Source organism: Ptiloglossa arizonensis, chromosome 10, assembly GCF_051014685.1.
Source record: "Ptiloglossa arizonensis isolate GNS036 chromosome 10, iyPtiAriz1_principal, whole genome shotgun sequence".
In the NCBI taxonomy this organism is placed as follows: Eukaryota; Metazoa; Arthropoda; class Insecta; order Hymenoptera; family Colletidae; genus Ptiloglossa; species Ptiloglossa arizonensis.
The window spans coordinates 9389011-9407785 of NC_135057.1; the positions used below are offsets into that span (position 1 = coordinate 9389011).

General features: G+C 51.9%; 1 protein-coding gene across 1 annotated transcript in view; it reads left to right on the forward strand.

Moving 5' to 3' along the window:
• Positions 1-18775, forward strand: part of LOC143152459 (homeobox protein aristaless) — an 86597-nt gene that overhangs the window by 1669 nt on the left and 66153 nt on the right. The window lies entirely within an intron of this gene.

The window sequence follows — 18775 nt, forward strand, 5'->3', positions numbered from 1 at the left end:
TGAAGATAAAATGCAACGAAACGTAAATATAAAAAGAAAAAAATATATATATATATATATATATATGAAAGACCGAGCGTACGAGTACGCGGTCGACTTTCAACGAGTAAGTTTTTCAAGGGTTTTGGGTACAAACGGAATAAATGTTTCTCGCGATCCAAGAAGATCGAAGTTCGAAGGTACGTCGAGCGTTTACACGGCGGTACCGAAAACTACTTTCCAGCGACGATTAGGGAAGTATCGCGACACGGTTAATGGAGGTAAACGTGGAGACATCGAGAGTAGGAACCGAAACTCGCTCGAGCGATGCCCCGTTGAAAGAATAAATCGGCGACATTGATAAAGCTGAGAGCACGACGCGCACAGAGGTTCGCTTGTTTACAAATTCCGCTAACCGGATCCAAGCCGATCAGATTAGTTTTATACGTACCGTAACGAAAGCGCGCGGTGCGCCGCGTAAAGGCCTCGGGCAATGATTAGAACCAATTAAACGCGAGATATTAGCTATGTTAATAAGACCATCGATAACCTAAAAAAAAAGAAACATCGAATCGACAAGGACTAAACGATCGTGAATAGTCGGTAGATTAACCGCGGTTCGGAGCGTAGTCGCGATCGATTCTGCCTGTATCCGCGGACCCGGTTCGCGCGCAATAATTCACTGAAATTTATGCCGAACTCTGCTCGGGGAACGATACATATTTCATCCGCGATAGAGTGACCGAATTATGCACGGAATCGGGATGAGAACGACGTTGATTGCGCAATATCGCGCGGAGCCACGGCCGATCTTGGGGAAAAACGGCCGATAAAAGTTAATTGTTCGGTAGCGGCGTCGATAAAACGAATCGGAGCGACGTCGAGGTCGGTTACTTCGCCACGGATATCGAACTCGCCCGATTATCGCCGAGCGATCGCTACAACGATTCGTTCGTGACTTGTACGCGTCGAGGAACGATACGCTCGCGGAAAATCCTTCCATCGGTTGCCTCTCGAGCGTAACGTCGACGGTGCCTGGTTTACGAGCGCGAGACACGATCGAATCGCGCGTAAACGCGCCGCGAGCGCGACTCGTTCGAGCGCACCGAGAGGACTGTCAGAATTCCAGAGCGTCGTCGAAGCTCGCTGTACACCCTACCTCGGATTGGAATCGAAAAGAGATCGAACGAACGAACGAACGAACGACGAAGCGACGAAGCGACGAACGAACTTTCTAGGAACCGAACCGCCCCGGCATTCCGCGACCGAGAAACGTTTCTCGTTCGAGCGGAACTTTTTTGCGAGCGTGCGCCTTTTGTGCTTCGTGCTTCACCGGGAACAACCAGTCCTTGTAGAGCGATCGAGTCAATTAAGGCTCACTTATACTCGGTAAATTGCGATAAGACGACGATTAAGTTGAAATTAGCTCTCTTGCCCCCGTGGGCCCCGCAAAAAGTGTATCAATGTCGTTATTGCCGACACGTATCGAAGGTAAATTAATACCCGTTTCCCGAGCGCGCCAATTAAACGAGTTACACGAAACGAGCTGGATTTCTTTGCTCGGGGCTCGGGTTCGCGGTGCACCGTACACCGCGCGGGACCATTTCGATCCTCGCGCGACACGTTATCTCGTCGCGCGAGACGACACGCCCGAATCAGAGAGGAGAGACGAGGAGAGAAGTGGAGAGGAGACGTTGGCGAAGAAATACGGTCTACGTAGGGGACCGTTTCGATATCTAGCCCGAAAAAGCCGCGAAAACCGTCTCGGTAGCGCGGCCGCGTTTCTAGCCGGTCGATATGCAAACTAACCGGGGAACCGTGCGATAACTCGCATTACTCGACTTTCCTCTCTCGGAAAATAAATAGCGAATTACCATTTAGCCGTCGGCCGATAAACCGAAACGAGCCCGCCGCGCGATAACGGAATCTCATTCCGCGGAGCGTAAGCGTATCGCCTCGTTATCGGGTAATTAACAAGATAGCGCGTCGATTAACAAATTACGTACGCGCGAGCGCGAGAGCGCGGGGTCGTACCGGCGGTACGGTGTCGCCTCGTGCATATTAATCGACGCGACGACAACGACGACCGGGGAGGACGACGAAGACGACCGCGACAATAACCGAGCGTGGAACGATCGTGGGTTGTTTTTCTGCGCGAGGGAATCAACTCGACAACAACGCGAGTATACGAGCTACTAAGCGGTTAGATAGGTACTCTACCGGAGCGAGTCGTTACGAATTAACGTCGCTGTCAATGTAAACAATACCCTCGAAGTGAGATAATGGTGGCCGTAATCGGTGCGACGAGCGTACACCGAAACAACCTCGGTTGGAGAAGGACCGCGGTTCTAGCAGCTCGGTTAATTTTACTAACAAAGTACCACCCGGTTCGTTCAACAATTACGTCCGCATTAAACTGGAGCCGTATCGCGTCGTTATCGTTTCCTTGGTCTTGTTTTCTTCTCCTTCTTTTTTTCCTTTTTCTTCTTCTTTTTTCTCCTTCTTTTTCTTTTACGCGCGCGTGTGTTTTTTCTCTCGAATTCTCGCAACTCGAGCAGGATCGCAACGGGCGTACATAATTACTTTTAGCGACGCATTTCGATCGAAGATTCCTACCCTCGGGCGTTCGCTCGCGGCACTCCGTTCCTCGTTTCCTCTTTTTCTTATTTTTCCGCTTTTTTTTCGTTCTTTTTCCGTTCCCGTTTCCTTCTTGTCCCGAGTTCGATAGAAATAAAATTGAGATTAAATACTTCGTCGCGTTACGAGGCCGTCTACGTGGCATTATCCCAATTATCACGCTCGCGTACCGTGTCATGCATATATGTATGACGCTAATGTATCGGTTACCGAGGCGTCATTTTTTAAGACGAGCCATTAAAATACGAGCAATCGGTGGCGATCCGATGGATCCACGGGAACGCGTAGCCCTCGTGGGAAGCTTCGACGAGTGGGAGAGACGTGGCGCGATTCTTGCGAAAAGAGCGGGAAAAGAATCGATGCTTCGTCCGGGGTAACTCTACGATATTGCAAAGTCACCAGTGTACTCTAACGATGAGCATCGTTCGTTCAGCAACCCCGTCAATTCGAAAAACTGCACTCCGAGAGCCATCTAGATGACGAACCATGGAGCGTCTAGATGATTGCTCGCTGAAACGTTACCTACCCTCTCGAACAAAGACACAGAATCTAGCGCACCTATCTGAATATTTTTTCGTTCGAGGGAAAATACTTAAATATTGGATGAACGTTTCGTATTGTTTAAGAATACTTTCAACTTGCAAAACACCGACTCGTGGACTGGGTGGCGCGATAAATCGTTCGCCATGCGGTTGTCGGTAAACGGTGGTCCTACTCGAGGATCAGGTTAGGTCTGAGCTAGGTCCGAGTTAGGTCTGAGTTAGGTCTGGGTTAGGTCTCGAACAAACACACAGAATCTAGCGCACCTATCTGAATATTCTCTCGTTCGAGGGACAATACTTAAACACTCGATAAACGTTCCATACGGTTTAAGAATACTTTGAACTTGCAAAAGACCGACTCGTGGACTGGGTGGCGCGATAAATCGTTCGCCATGCGGTAGTCGGTAAACGGTGGTCCTACTCGAGGGTCGGTTTCCTCCAATGGGACTGGTCGATCGGCCAAGGGGTAGTTCGCGGTCGATTGGTTTCGACGGAGGGTGGCTGGCACAGGGTCGCGGTGGGGTTAAATCGTCGAATTGTGGGATCCTGGTGGCAGAGGAATGGCGGGAGGAAAATGTCGTCCCGGGTCGATCGTTCTCGATTCGAGTATCGTCGTAACGGGTACGAGGGGAGTGGGTTCGAAAGGTCCCGGCGGCGTGGTCGGCTCGTAACAACGACCAACTTGATTGGGAAAAAGAAGGAATATGCCCTCCTCTCAATAACGCGCACCGGGAAAGCCATAAATAACCCGGTGGCCGGAGTTTTACGCGCGCGTACACGATAGACCGCGGAACCCGGTGATTGGTCGGCCCGGTAGAGCCGCTAATTGTGTTTTATTAGCGTTCTCTTACCCCCTCGCCGGTCGAGCATCCGCGAGCCTCGCTAACTAACCTACGCCCGTGTACTAACTATAAACGACATTGTTATTAAGGGTCCTTACACTGTATCGAAGACCCACACACACAGCGAGCGTGCGTGCGACCAGCGGCCGCTTAGCTCGCGCTACCGCTTCGCCGCCTCGTTAGGGGCTGTTACGAACCGAAGCCGGCTACGAGAAGCGCAACGCTTTCCTCGACCTCTTCGCGGGACGCGCTGCGCCTTCGGAGCATTCGATTAATCGGTCGAGTACCTCCCGACTGCGCGACGTCGCTCGTTAACGCGAACTCCGCGAGAAACAGAGTGCATCGGACCTCGACCGCTCCAACTCGCGAAAACGGGAAGAAGGAACTCGGGAACGAGCTTCTGCGAGACCGTGTTTTTCTCCCGCCCAGAGATCGACCATCGAACGCGAACTCGATACTTCGGTGACGATCGATCCCGTGAATTCCTCGAGAACAACAACGCGCGCGTTAACGTAGGTCCGTGAACTAATCGCTCACCAGATATTCCAGATTCTTATCCTCCCCGTTGGATTCCACCAGCACCGATATATCTCCAGAGATTATTAGCTGCGTCGACGATCGTTCGAAATGGACACTTGCCGACGCAACGCGGTCGATCGTACCGCGAGACAATCCGTTCGACGAGTTCGATAAATCGTGGTCCAATTATCGCTCCGAACGCGAGAACAATACCAGAAACATGTTTACTTCGAAACGATACAGTGCGAAACCCGTGTCGATACAGAAGCATTCGGAACGAACGCATCGGAAATTGGTATAGGTGGAACGATATCGAGTAAAAACGTCCGAAATTGATACAGAACGATAAAGAGATATCGGATTGATATAGAATAAACACGTGTCTCGTGGTACGATACGAACCACACGAATCTCTCCGATGAATCTTTCGGTTGATTAAAAAATTCGACAAATACGATCGCGGGTTTTCTAATTCTCGAGGTGTCGCGCTCGGTATTTTACGCGCGCGATAAGAACCTGGAATACCTCGCGAACGATCGCGTCTCTTCGTCGTTTCGCGGGTCGAAAGATATCTTCTGTCCGGATAGAATCCTCCCTGGCTCGTATCTCGTCTCTCGTGCATTCCGCAAAGTGAATTTCCCTCGTTAGAGTTTTTCTCGGGGTCGATGGAGGTGGTGTCGGCGCACGATGCTCGCGACCAGTCGAATTTCGAAGGAGGCGGTTCCCTCGTAGGTTTCTTCTCGATTTCGGGCGCAGGAGCGGCGTTAAGGTCTCGCGTTAAGGAGAAACGGGGCACGGAAGGGCCGAGGGGGCGAGTTCTTATTACCAGCGTGGAGAGTCGCGGAGCATGCTGCCGCAATCAAATAAATTAGCCGGAATTACGCGGCTCGCGGAGCGACGCTAGCGTAGGCGCTCGTTCCCGCCACCAATTAGCGAAGCTTTATCCCGCGCGTACCACCTCGCGTATATTTCACCGGGTCCGGCGTATCGCTTCTCGAGAAATTTGCGGCCCGCTCTCCGAGTCGCCGCTGACTCGTGATTATTCCCCCGTTTCATTTTTTCCGAGCCGCTTCGATGGCTTTCGGGCTCGTGGAGAGCCGGGTCGGCGAGCTTGCAACCGAGTCGGCTCCTCTTTCGCGAACAGGGTGAACGGATAACAGGGTGTGCGACGCATCCTTGGAAATTTGTGGAACGTTCTCGCAGTCACCGCGGTATCTTGATTCCTTTATCTGGTATCCGAAACCAGGTCTTCCGGTGTTCCGGAGAGCCGTACGCTGCGCTCGCGAGGATGGACGATCGAACGTAGTCGCGAGAGGGTGACAAGAGTGTATCGTTTCACCGAAAGTTCACTTCGGAGAAGCGAGAAAAGCTTTCACCCTGCTCCGAAATACTCCGATTTGACGCTCTCGTCCGAATTTTGATCACGGCAGGTGACGAGCTCGCGCAGGGAAAAGAAAGCCAGGAACTCGATACTGGTAACCGCGAACCGAAACGACGCCATTTATCCCGACGAGAGGAGCGGATGCTGCGAGCTCACGAAGGGGGTTAATCGAACGAGTCGGGTAGGTTCGCGCGGCGTACCCTGAACGCCGCGAGGTCCATCCATTCTCCGAGCGTGGACCATTAAAGCGCATTACTCGGCTAATACACGATTGTAAAATAGAACAAGCTGGGGGAACGGAGGTGGAGGCGGCTTATCTATCTCGCGGAACATCGATCTCCGGTTGTACGGGCTGGTTTCAATAGCTCCGCGAAAGCGGTTCCGCTCGTGTAATAGAAGTGCTGTAATCGGCTAACGAGCCACGATCCTCGTGGGAGCGAGGATGTGGCAACGCGAACGGGGCGTCGTACCTACGATGGATAATAACGGCAACGATATCAAACGAACGGCGACGCGACGCGCCACACCGCGCCACGCCGCGCCGCGACGCCCGAGCGAAACCGAAACGGTTACCGCGTAATTCTTGCGTGACGCGTTATTAGCCGATTGGCTCATTAATCGCTCCGTCGGCCCGAGACGGCCGAACCTTCCCCCCTCTCTCTCGCCCACTCGCCCGTTCCAACCCCCCTTACAGCCGTTTCGATACCGAGTAATTGCTAATCGCTAATTGCGAGCTCAAACACTCCATCCAATTAACCCTCCCACCCTGTACTCGATTCGACCGTCGATCCTCAGTCCACTCTGCCCGCACCCCTTTCGCTTCGTTCCTCGATTTCACCCTGATCGCGAACTCTGACCGATCGTGCCTCCTTTCGTCCTGTCTCGATCAATTTCCAAAAAGGAGATACAAATTTTAACGATCAGGTACACCCTGGTGCATTGTTTCTCCTTCGTCGAGTCCTCTCGATGCATTACCTCCCAACGATCGAAACCACGGTTTATTCTTCTTATCGCATCACAAAATTCAACGCGCGAGTTCCACACGGGACTTCTTTCACTCGTAGAGTGAAGAGACAACGAAAGATCGTCTTCGGTTTGAAAACGTACTCAACGATGTTCCTCGCTCCTTTTGGACGCACGGCGAGAATAATTCCAAGGTTCGCCACGGATAAGAATAGTTTCTGGAGCCTCTGGTATGCGTTTCCACGAGGACGCAACCGACGCGTGGTTTATCGAGGACCGATTGCTCTTCGCAGGTTTCGGGTCGGTCGCGTTCGTTACGAACGGAGAACGAACATTCCTCCCGATAGAGCCCGCATTACGCCCGAAACAATTTTCTCCAGGTCTGAAACCGTACGCTCGTACCTGTACACTCGGTCCGTTCCTCCCGGTACGCTCTATTATAGCTCTCTCTCTCTCTTTCTTTTTCTCTCTTTCTCGATTTACGCAACCATCACCTGTTAACTCACCGGGGCCTAATCGTTGCTCAAACACCGGCGTCATGTGTCGTGCGGCGAACGACGGTTCCCTCCGCCTCCGCTGCTCGTTATACCCCCGGTTCCTCGGTTCTCTCTAATGAAATTTCTTCTCTCCGGAGCGAACGGCGTAAACGCGTCTCGAAGCCAGAGAGAGAATGAGAGAGAGAGAGAGAGAGAAGGAGAGGGGGAGTACCGGGTACCCCTTTCGATCAATTAGGGCTAATAAATGGCGTCCACGGTGGGGTCGTCGATGGCGCGGCGGTGGAAGGTGAACGGGGAGGAAGGGAAATATTATTCCGAGCGGGCCCGGTCGGGTCTGTGGGTTTATGCTATTAAAAATGTAAATATCTGCCGGCGGCTCGTTACCGGATGTAAATATGGCGGCAGCCCGAAACCAGATGGAGAGGGGTAGATTTCCAGCTCCTTTGTTTCGTTATTTATTGGAATGTGGGCCACGGCTGCAGGAAACCCACGCTTCCACTCTGCCTAGCGTCCGGGAACCGTACTCTCCTCCTCCTGCCTCCCGAACGTTTCAATCCCGTGAACGCGCACCTCTCGTTCGTCGACGAGTTCCGTACGATAATCGTTGGATCAACGATCCCGTCGATCCAGAATTCGACAACGATAGCGATCCAGGTTCCACGATTTCTGTCCGGCCCCCGTTTCTCTCGATGGCCGATCACGGGCCACGCGAGAGAGGAACTCGTCGGAGGTGGAGGCGTATCGGCGGTAGGCGGTCCCGAAACGCGAACGAGTCCAGGTGTTAATCGTTGCGAAACGATCTCGTTCGTCCAGAATTCGACAACGATCGAGAATCGGAGATCGAGTTCACCGATGTCCGGCCACCCTGTACGCTTCGACGGGACGATCGGGCACGAATCGGGGGTGTATCGATCGGTAAACGATCCGGTAACGAGTCCAGGTGTCGATCGTTGAGAAACGATCTCGCCGTTCCGGAATTCGATAACGATCGGTCCACGCGATCGAGTTCTCCGATTTCTGTCCGCCTCCGGACGATTAAGGACGAATCGGGTCGGCGTCGAATCGGTGGGTCCGTAGACGGGATCTCCGATCGTCAATCGGTCCCCGGTACGAGTCAGAAACCGACGCTTTCCTTTGCCCCTGCCCCGCCCGGTTTTTTTTCCTTTTTTTTTTTCGTGTTCCGAGTTTTGATATACGACTCAATAAAACGAGACCCAAGGCGGACCCCGAGTAAATATCATAAGTAGAATGTTCACCTCGTTAACTCGTGCTCCGTTCGCGGAACGCATCGACGCGATAGAAGAAAGAAAACGATAGAGGGAGACCGGTGGAGGGGGAGGGGCGGAAAGAAGAAAAAAAAAGAAGAAGGAAAAAAAAAAAGAGGCAACGACGCGGGACAGAGACACACGTGTATCGAGTAAAATGCCAATTAGAAGTTAATTAATGTAGATGCCGTAAATCACCGGGAAGAAATAGAGCTCCGCTCCTTTCCGTTCTTATTTATAGAACAATATACTAATATAGACGCGTACGTAATTATCGTTTGTTCTTTTTTGCGCGGAATTTTAAACGTACGTTTAATCCGATATACATCGGAGCTATTATCGGTCGAGCCGCGGCGATTTATCGTATCGACGCGCAAATCGAGACGATTGTTTTCTGCAAGTATAATTCCGCGTGGAATACTCCTGGCTCGGTGGATTGGAAAACACGACCCTTGCACCACCCCGTTTTTTCGATGCTTTCTTTCGATTCTCTCGACCTTCCACCAAGATTACCGTAACGATCGAGTTCGAGCGCCGGTTATACAACGAGTAGCTCGGTTATCGATAACCACTCGACTCGTATTAAGATTACGAGCGTCGTCGTGCCTCTTATCGGGATATCGTTCCTATTTGCATTCGAAAACCGATCGGTCGATCGATCGAACGTCACCCGCGTACACCGAATCCATCGAGTCGCGGTTCAAATAATTGTGTAACGCGAGATCGTTCCATTCCTCCGCTCGGTGGATAAATGATCGTTGCTCTCTGAATCGTAGACGATGAAACGGCGACGACCGGCGCGTAGAGGGGCGCCGCGGTGCTCGAAACGCGTTAACGTCGCGGTAAAACACACACGGTACCCGGGGAACTGAAAACTAACGCTAACCTAGCACAACGAAACGTTATTACGAGTACGAGGTATTATCGTTATCAGATCACGTTGTAGGACGAGATTGCTTAGATTATCGGCAGGTGCGTAGCATAATGACCGGTAAAATTATACCCGTAATTACGGCCGTCCTAAAAATATATATGCGAGACTCGTCGAGATCCCTTGTACAGATACCGCGAAAAGTGTCGTTTCCGAAACACAACATTACTTTGATGATATTACGTGCCTGTCGATTACGCGTCACACGTCCGGGATAAAGTCGCTACTTTATTACGGTTATAAAAATTAATTTCTTTTTTTTCTCGCGCGCGTTACCGCAACCGGGTCTCCCCACTTGGCCATCGATTCGTGAACAGCCCGAGAACATCCTTAGAATCGCGTAACGACTTTTCGTCGATCGTTCCGCACCGGGGATAATTACGCGCGCGCTCAGAGCGTGCCCCCGGATCGATTTTTCCGAGATCCGCTTCTCCTTCTCTTTTTTTTTCTCTTTTTTCTCCTCCTTCCCCCTTCGTTTCTTTTTTTTCCCCAATATTTGTTGCGCTCACCGTTCGACACGCTTCGACGGATCGAACGGATTACATCTGCGCTTCTTTTCCAGTATTTGCTCCGGTATCGCGCAACGGAGTAGCGAACGGAGACCGATCGCTTCTTTTCTCCGATTCAATCTCCATTCCATCCGGTTGGCCGGTACGGTTTGCATTCTTACGACACCAGGCTCCGCGCGAGCGAAATTTTTATCTCCTCTCGAAGGAAGAAGTTTTTAATGGTTGCGCTTCGCGGGACACGGTCTCCGCGAGCGTTACACTCCTCGACGACGGCCACGACGACGACGAACAGGACGACAACGACGACAACGACTTCTTCTTCGACACGTCGGCCCATTAGACTCGCTTTACCGCGTAGATAAATTGAACTAAAGAAATGCCCTAATTTACGGCCTTAAGAACGTAAGTGGTCGTTACCGCGATCACGATAACTCGGCTACAACGTTGCTGACATATGTTGTCCCGAGTGCTCGGTTAATTCGTGTTTGGTATCTGATTGCGCATGAAACGCTCGGCTTATCCCCGCGACGCGATCGTTTTTCGAGCGAGTTTCGTGCGTCTCTCGTTCCTCCGAATATCTCGCTGCGGCTAATAGAGACGAGTCGATTTCGAGCGTGAACGTTTTTTCTTATTTTTTTCCCCTTTCCTATCTCTCTCTCTCTCTCTCTCTCTCTAATTCTCTGGAGAATTCGATTGGTAATCCAGCGCACAATGGAAGTCGAGACCACGGAGCACAGGTGTGCCCAGGAGAGAGGCAACGTAGCAAGACGCCGTAGAGCAACGACGGTTTTATCGAGTATCTTCGTGGTTCTCTGTTCGTTCGTGCTGTCGAACCGCGTTCCCTGTTGTAAGTGGACGTTAACTGTTCTTTGTCGTCGTTCGTCACCGTGCTCGTCATTAGTTCCGCGCCACGGACGAGGAGTCCCCGGCCAGAGGCGTCTTCCCGACCTCGTTCTCCGGAAAGAGAGAACGACGCGAAACGTCGACGCGGTGGTGCACGGGCGAAGGGTTCGACGCGGAATGAGCTACTCCAGGACGAAATAATCGTCCAACGAATCGTCCCGTCGCTTCCACCGAGTAGACATTTTCCGGTGAACGAGTTTTCCGCGATCGGTTCTCGCTCGAGCGTGGATTCATCGAACGAAGATTTCACGGCGGTCGCGCGTTCACGGTCCCCCGAGCAAGCGAGGAGAAAACGATGCTTCGCTTCGTTCTTGTATTCGTTCGTTCGTTGGTTCGCGCGAGTTGATCGTTTTGAGCGATTCAAGGAGCGAATGACGATTCCGAGAATCCATTAGGAAACACGAGTTTAACACGATCGTCGATTTGGAAGCGCACCGGGGCTGGCCCCCCCCGGTCCCCCGGGATGCCTGGAATGCCGATCGTTGGTCGGTGGCAGGACAAGCATTCCTGGGGACGGTGGCCAGCGAGCAAAGTGTTTTCCGTAAATTCGGTTAAGATAGGAGTGGCCCACCATCGAAGTCCGGCCGCTATTCGGTTCCACGATAACGGGGGCTCGCCAACGGGGGATATATACGCGGTCCGGCCAGACTTCGTACCCTCGTCGATTCGAACGGGACCGATCCTTCCGAGCGTGTAAATCTCGCGAACCACCCCACACCCTTCCACTTTCTTTTTCCCTCTCCTCGTCGTGTCCGTGAAAACGTGTTATTGATACGTCACCTTTGCTTTTTACATTCCTCGGGAGAGACATTCGTAGAAGGAACCGCAACAATGTCTCTCGAACGGGAGGAGAAGGGGGAGGATAGATCAAAATTCGTGTTTTTTATCAGCAGTGGAGCCAACCTGTTCCCTTAGTACTCTTCCGAAGATTTCACTCTTAAGAGCGAACGACTCGACCGTGGTCCCCCCTTCGATTATAACGCGCTTTCGCGGAACGATCGGGCCCCCTGGTTGAAACGTGTAAAGTATTCGGACGCAGATACGCGATAATTGCGAAGATACGCGTAAACGAATCCGTGTACGACTCAGGGTCCCCAAGTTTACCACCCGTTCGATTTTCGCGCGCTTTCGCCGATCGACGAGCGGACGGATCACCTGTTGCGCGAAACTTTGAACGCGAGATAATTGTCGCGATACTCGGATAGAAGTGCAATCTTTCCTATACGGAGATCACGAAACGTGAAGTGTCTATTACTCGGTATTCTCTGATCGTGGAGGACGAACGAGGTGAACCCAGACCTTAGATTTTCGCTACTAGATTCCACCAGGGAATTCCTCTTTCGATTCAACGCAGGTACTTCCCCTGTAAACGATTCCAGGTTGTCGCCAGAGGTGTCCAGGAGTGCTCCTGAACGAAACTCGCGTCGCGACAGGTCGTTCTCCGTGGATCGGTCGGCGTGCAAATCGAGCCACGGGGCGCGAATCGCGTTACGCGATGAACGTTCACGGTTTGGCCGCGATCACCTGCAGACCCGCATTAAGCATCGTAGAGTCACGTGGCGTGGCAGAGCCATTAGGTGGCACGGCCCTGATCGGTTAAGAGCGAGCATCCCTTTCCAGCATTCTTTCTCTCTCCTTTTCTCGCCAAGGTGCTCCGCTATCTGTCGGACGGGTGCACGCACCAGCAATGAAGAGGCACTTACGATTAGAGCTTTCGAAGGTCCACTTACGCGATGGTCCACTAAAAGTTGGCGGTGCTCGTAAATCGACCCGAACGCGAGCATTTCCTCGGAGAATTTTTCCGTCGGCCCGTCTAGACGGGACGACGAGCGAGATAAGTTCGCGAGGCTTTCTTCGCGACAACGGGACCCATCGAACGGAAAACTCCCGCTCGTGGAAAATGTGACGCCTCGAGAAACGGAGTTCGCGCCAGAAACAAATGAAAAGGAATAAAAAAAAAAAAAACACAGAAGAAAGAATCGTACCCAGCGCAGCGGGAAAACTAACGAGGACGAGCAACGACGCGCGACCGCGAAACCATGCACGCCGACCCCACGCGATTAATCATTTTTGTCTCTACACTCGTGTTCGGTGTTTGCAAAACAAACGAGGGTCGTTTACCTGCGAATCGTTCGCGGGGACGATCGTAGGGGCACTTTGCTCTACGAGAGGGGGCGAGGGCACGGGTGTGTCGGGGAGCTTTGATTTATACTCATTTTAGGGGACAATCGCGCTTGACGAGAATCATGGATCACCGTGGTTGTTTGGCCCGTATATTAAGATTCCTAATGACGATATCGTGGAAGCCAGTTAACACGGTCTCCGTGTCTCCCTGGCCGCGGCACCGGCGCTGCTTCTTAATGGATTCTCCGAACCTTGGCTCGCATGATTAATTTCGCATCGACGACGCTGCCCCGTGGAAATCCTGTAAGAACGTCCGATCCTCGACAATCGGTCGTCTCGTGGTAACCTTTTCGGTTCCGTAAGACGTATCGCGGTCGATGCGTCTATCGTTCGCCGATTCTCCTTGTCTCCGTGGATCTTCGCGTGCTCGATCGTCCCGTCGACGGGCCAGATAAGGGGGAAAATTGTTTCCTCCGGGAGAAGGTTGGCGATTCGATCGCGTTGTTTAACGATACGAACGATTCGAGTACACGTTTCGTGCGTTCGGTATAGAAACAGAGAGAAACCGAGAGAAAGGGAGAGAGAGAGAGAGAGTAAAGTTCGCGAGCTCGATGAAGCTCGACCGAAGGAACGCTCCGTAAGAGAAAAGAAGACGAAACGAGAGGCGGACGAGGCTGAAGGGTAAGCAGAGGTATCGCGTGCGGGATAATCAACGCGGGGCAACATTAATTATCGTTATCAGAGTCCTCGGTCTGAAGCGTCGAACAACGAGAGAACGCGAACCGAGCGTGCACGAGCGAGCGAGCGAGCCAGCGAGCGAGCGGAGAGTTCGTGTGAGTTACGCAGTCCCGAGCTGGGCTCAAAGGGACCGGCCACCCTTTGCACGACTAATCCACTCACTACCGCGGGATGCGTGTAGCGATGGAAACGAGACACTCTTAAGCGTTTTAACCCCTCTGGTCGTCCCGATGATTCCGCGTGTCGTCGTTCAACTACCGATCGCTTCGTTTCGAACGAATGCGAACTCGCCCCACCGATGATTCCGCTTGTCGTCGTTAACGCGCGAACGATACGCGGTGGCGACGTTCCCTACGCTCGATCGTGTTTGCAACGCGTAGCGATGGAAACGAGACACTCGTGCGTTTCGACGCCTCTCGATCCTCGACGATTTCGTACGCGATCGTTGATCGTCGATCTCGTCGTTTCGCGCGCAAAACTTACCGACGATTCCGCTTCGAGGCTCGATTCGCGCGCGTTTGCACCGCCTAGCGACGGAAACGAGAGTCTCTCGAGCGTTCGAACCATCTTCGACGACTCCACGCATCGCGAGTAAGCGTCGAACGATTTTGGACTCCGGTCCCCGAAAATCGCAAGAATGTTCTCTCGGGTTCGAGTGTTGCGACTGTTCGGGGCACGTGTGTGCTTCCAGATGCCGATCAACGTCCACGGAAGATAAAAAAAATTACGCTTCGATGTACCACCCTTCGTGTACCTTGCGTAAAAACATTCTCGAGATAGCGATGCAAAACGTGCGCGTACACACTACCCACCGAAGGTAATTAAGTCACCTCGCGAAACGAGCAGGTGTCCTAACGCTCTCGAAGGGCAACCGTATCCGTCGTTGAATACCTAGACGTCCCGAAGGTTCTTTCCGCGTCTATCGCCGTTAAATGGTAATAGGATGCATCGTTTATCGGGAACGACTCGATTCCTCTATCGGTTACGATACGATTTTTCGCATTTCGATCGATGCCTCCAAGTGTCCAGGCTGAACTGGACGAGGAGGACGACGACGATGATGATTCGCGCGAACGTCTTATCTGCGAAACGAACGCGGTGAGATTTGCCCGAGAAGCGTGCAAGTCGTTGAAAAGGAAACGCGTGGAACGTAGGTAATCGAGGCTCGTACGGATACGTTTGAAAATTATACAGAAACGACTGGCGCAGCTGCGCGTGCGCGCGATTTGTCTACGATTTACGAGTCCGTGGTCTCGTATGGGCGTCGTGGTACAACGACGGGGCCCTGACGCGACGACATCACCGACCACGACGGAAACTAATTATCGATAATTGTTCGAATTTCACCGTGGACGCGGAAAAAGCCGAAGATTCATCGCGCTGATTAGGCTCCGTTATTACTCGAATACCCGAGTACTTCGAACGCCCAATAAAACGCTTAATTATCGCCCAACCGCGGGAACGTTTCGCGAGCGGCTCGCGTGTATTTCATCCGTTTAACGAAAGAAAAGCCAGATAATTTTTACAGCGCGGTTTTATGCGCTGTGCTCGCCCCGGCGCTCGCTCGCTCGCTCGCTCGTTCGCGCGCGCTTGCATTTCGAAGCCAATCAGAAGCGTCGCCTTAACGAGCCGAGTGGTCTCGTCGACCGTACTACGTACTACCTACGAACCGGCTGACTTCCTTCGGTGCTCGCGTGCAACGCGTTGTCTAGATCGGAGATTTCTATGAGAATCGGGTCGCGTTGCGTACTTGCTGAAAAATCGACAATGACAAAAAGTCGCGAGGATATCCGCGCGGCCATCGAAACCGGATAATGGCTGACCGCGACGTGCCGCCAAGTATCGGCTGAGATACTACGGATCAACGTTCCTTTCGGATTTTTCCACGGGAAAGATTCCTTTCGGATTTTCTCCTGGAAGAAATTCGTTCGAGATTTTCCCCTGGTAAAGATTCCTTCCAGATTTTCCCCTGGAAAAGATTCCTTTGAGATTTTTCCATGGAAAAGATTCCCTTCAGATTTTCCCCTAGAAAATGATTTTTTTTAGATTTTTCCCTGGAAAATTACTCCTTTGAAATTTTCCCCTGGAAAAGATTCCTTTGGGATATTTCTCTAGGAAAGATTCCTTTGAGATTTTCCCCTAGAAAAGATTCCTTTGAGATGTTTCCTCGTCGATGTAAACAAAAGAAAGAAACTCTATAAAAAAGTAATTTCGAAAATGTAACGCGGAACGAAGACTCGGTCCCCGGCCATCGCGGTTTTTGGTCCACGGAAGTGGATACCGCTCGGACTGTTAACGATCGCGATGGCCGAAGCATCGAGAATTCGGCCGAACGATCAATTGCGAGTAATTACGCGAGCGAAGCACATCGGTATAGATATTCCAGAATTCCATGGTTACGAGCCGGCATACCCCGCCTCGCGGACGCCAGCTCGCGTTAGTTTTTGTCCGCGATCGGCACGATAATTGTTAGCGATCGGCTCGCGGGACGAATTCTTTCGTATTCGGGTCAAATTCGAGCGCTCACTCGTATATGTACAGTGGGGTGTCGCGATGGAAAAAAAAAAGAAAATATCCCCGAAACGGAGCGGGAGAACCCGGAGAAGATGTTGCGGTAGTAGTGGGAGGAGGCGCGAAGAGAGAGAGAGAGAGGGAGAGGGGGAGAGAACGTAGAAAAAGGGAAGAGTTTTTCAAGAGAGGAACGGTAAATCATTATGAAATTATCGAGTCCATTTGGGTGTTTAAGTGGTCCCCGAGAAGAGAATAACTGGATCTGGTCCTTCGAGACGGAGCGGAGAGGAGTAGGGGGGCTTATCGTAAAAAAGAAAATGAGTCGGGACACGGCTGACGATAGCGCGACGTCGCCGTAGTCACGGGGGTAAGAACGTCGTAAGAAAAATCTCTGTACGAAAATCCTACGTGTAAGGAGGTGGACGCGATGGCCGCCATGGTTGTCGTCGTTGTCGTTGTCGTCGCGGCGGTAATAAAAGTGGCGGGGTCTCGACGTCGGCATTCCGCGATATTATTACTATATACCCTCGGGACGGAGAGAGAAAGAGAAAGAGAGAGAGAGAGAGAGCTCGCATACTCGAGGAAGCGTAATAATCGGGGAATAGTATTTTCTATCAAATTCAGCGACGAGGCTCGTTATCAATAAGACGCGTTACGAGTTAGCCGTTAGCAGTGGCGTGTCGTATCGTAAAAGCAAACTGCAGCTTCGGTTACACGTGTTTCCCCGAAGCTATAGATAAAGTAAAAGGCCATAAAATACTCGGCGTTTCGATTAACGAAAGGCGTAGATAAAATGTGGGAGCTCGGTGAATGGGCGGGGCGGTCGAAGGTGCACCCGTGTAGTATTCCCCTTCCCCCTGCCCTCCCCCTCGCCACCCCTCCCCGTGTACGTGCGCACACAGACCGCGCGTAAATCGATGAATGCCCGGGCAAATCAAAGTGTCGCATAATTACGCCGATATACACGCCGGCTAATAATTACAAAACGCGCGACCGAGGAGGAACGACGCGCAATTAGGAAGTATTACAAGTTTTACGAGTGCATATATAATTCAGATATTGCACGCCGCGGAATGAGCCGTTCAACCGACGATTTCTTTTTCTCTCCGTCTCTCTCGTTCTCTTTCTCGTTCTCTTTCTCGTTCTCTTTCTCGTTCTCTCTCTCGCTCGCTCGCGTTCCCCGAGACTCCCTGTCCCCCTTTTTAAACACGCGGAATCGTCCCATCGGCCAGTTGCATTTTTATCGGGCCGCGGCTGTATTTTTCCGAATCGCCGCGTAAATACTAATGTATTTACGATCCCCTTGGTCGTAACCGCTTTTTTTCTTCTTCCTTTTTTTTTTCCTCCAGTTAAGTTTATTACACACGCCCGGCCGGAATCGCCTCACCCCGGGCAATATAAGTCGAACGTTTTCGTATCTATTTTCCACGAAAGAACGAGTTAATTAAACTTCGCTGGAACACGGGGCGAGGGCTTCTACCCGGCCGTGGACGTATAAAACGAGCGACAGCGGTGCCTAAAATCAATGAAAAATGGATCGATCGTATACACGTACAGAGAGCGCCTAACGGCCGCGAGGACTCAATTAACTCCTACCTCATCGGGCGGGTCTCGCGCGGGGAATGAAAATTTTCGTTCGGGGCGGCCCGATCGCTCCGAGGGACCGTAAATTCAACGAATGACGAAACGCCGACTCGCTAGACGCGATAAAACCGTCCCGATCCGCGTCGAATCTATTACGTTCGCGTGTCTCGACGCGTATCTGCACACCGTAATTCGCGAACGTGTGCGTTACACCGTTACGGCTCGGTCCGAGTCGTACACCGACAGGACAACACACTCTTATCCTAACGGCCGGTAGACGATTATCCCCGGCGCGATCTTCGACTTCTGTCGTTAGCTTAATCCGCTCTAGCGAGTATAACCCGTCCCCGCGAACGAATTTCGCTCGTAACGGAGCGGAAAACATCGATCCGCTCGATCGATCCATCGTAAGATCCGGTGGAAGAGGCTCGCGCGCGTGGCGTGATCGGCGACCGTTTCCTGGAAACGAAAATCGTTCCTTGTCACTGTCGCGATTTTACCGAACGACTTCGCGATCGAAACTCTACACACCACTCTTCCACGCTGGAAAAACTAAACGTCCCTTGTTATCGGCCCGGTTCATCGACGGCCAGCCGCAATCGTCACGGGACATCTAACTTATCCGTTAACGGGTTACCGAGGGAAGTTGTTTAACGACTCGTATTACGGAATAGAGATAATACGCGAGCGAGGAAACTTTGCACAGTGGAGAACAGGTAAAAATTAACGACAATGTCGAGCAGACTGCGAAACGCGAGTGTCTCGTGTCGATAGAGAAACGTTACGGCTATGTTTATTCGTTTGTTCTTTTTTTCTTTAGGATATTATTTTACACGTTTTCACATGGTCA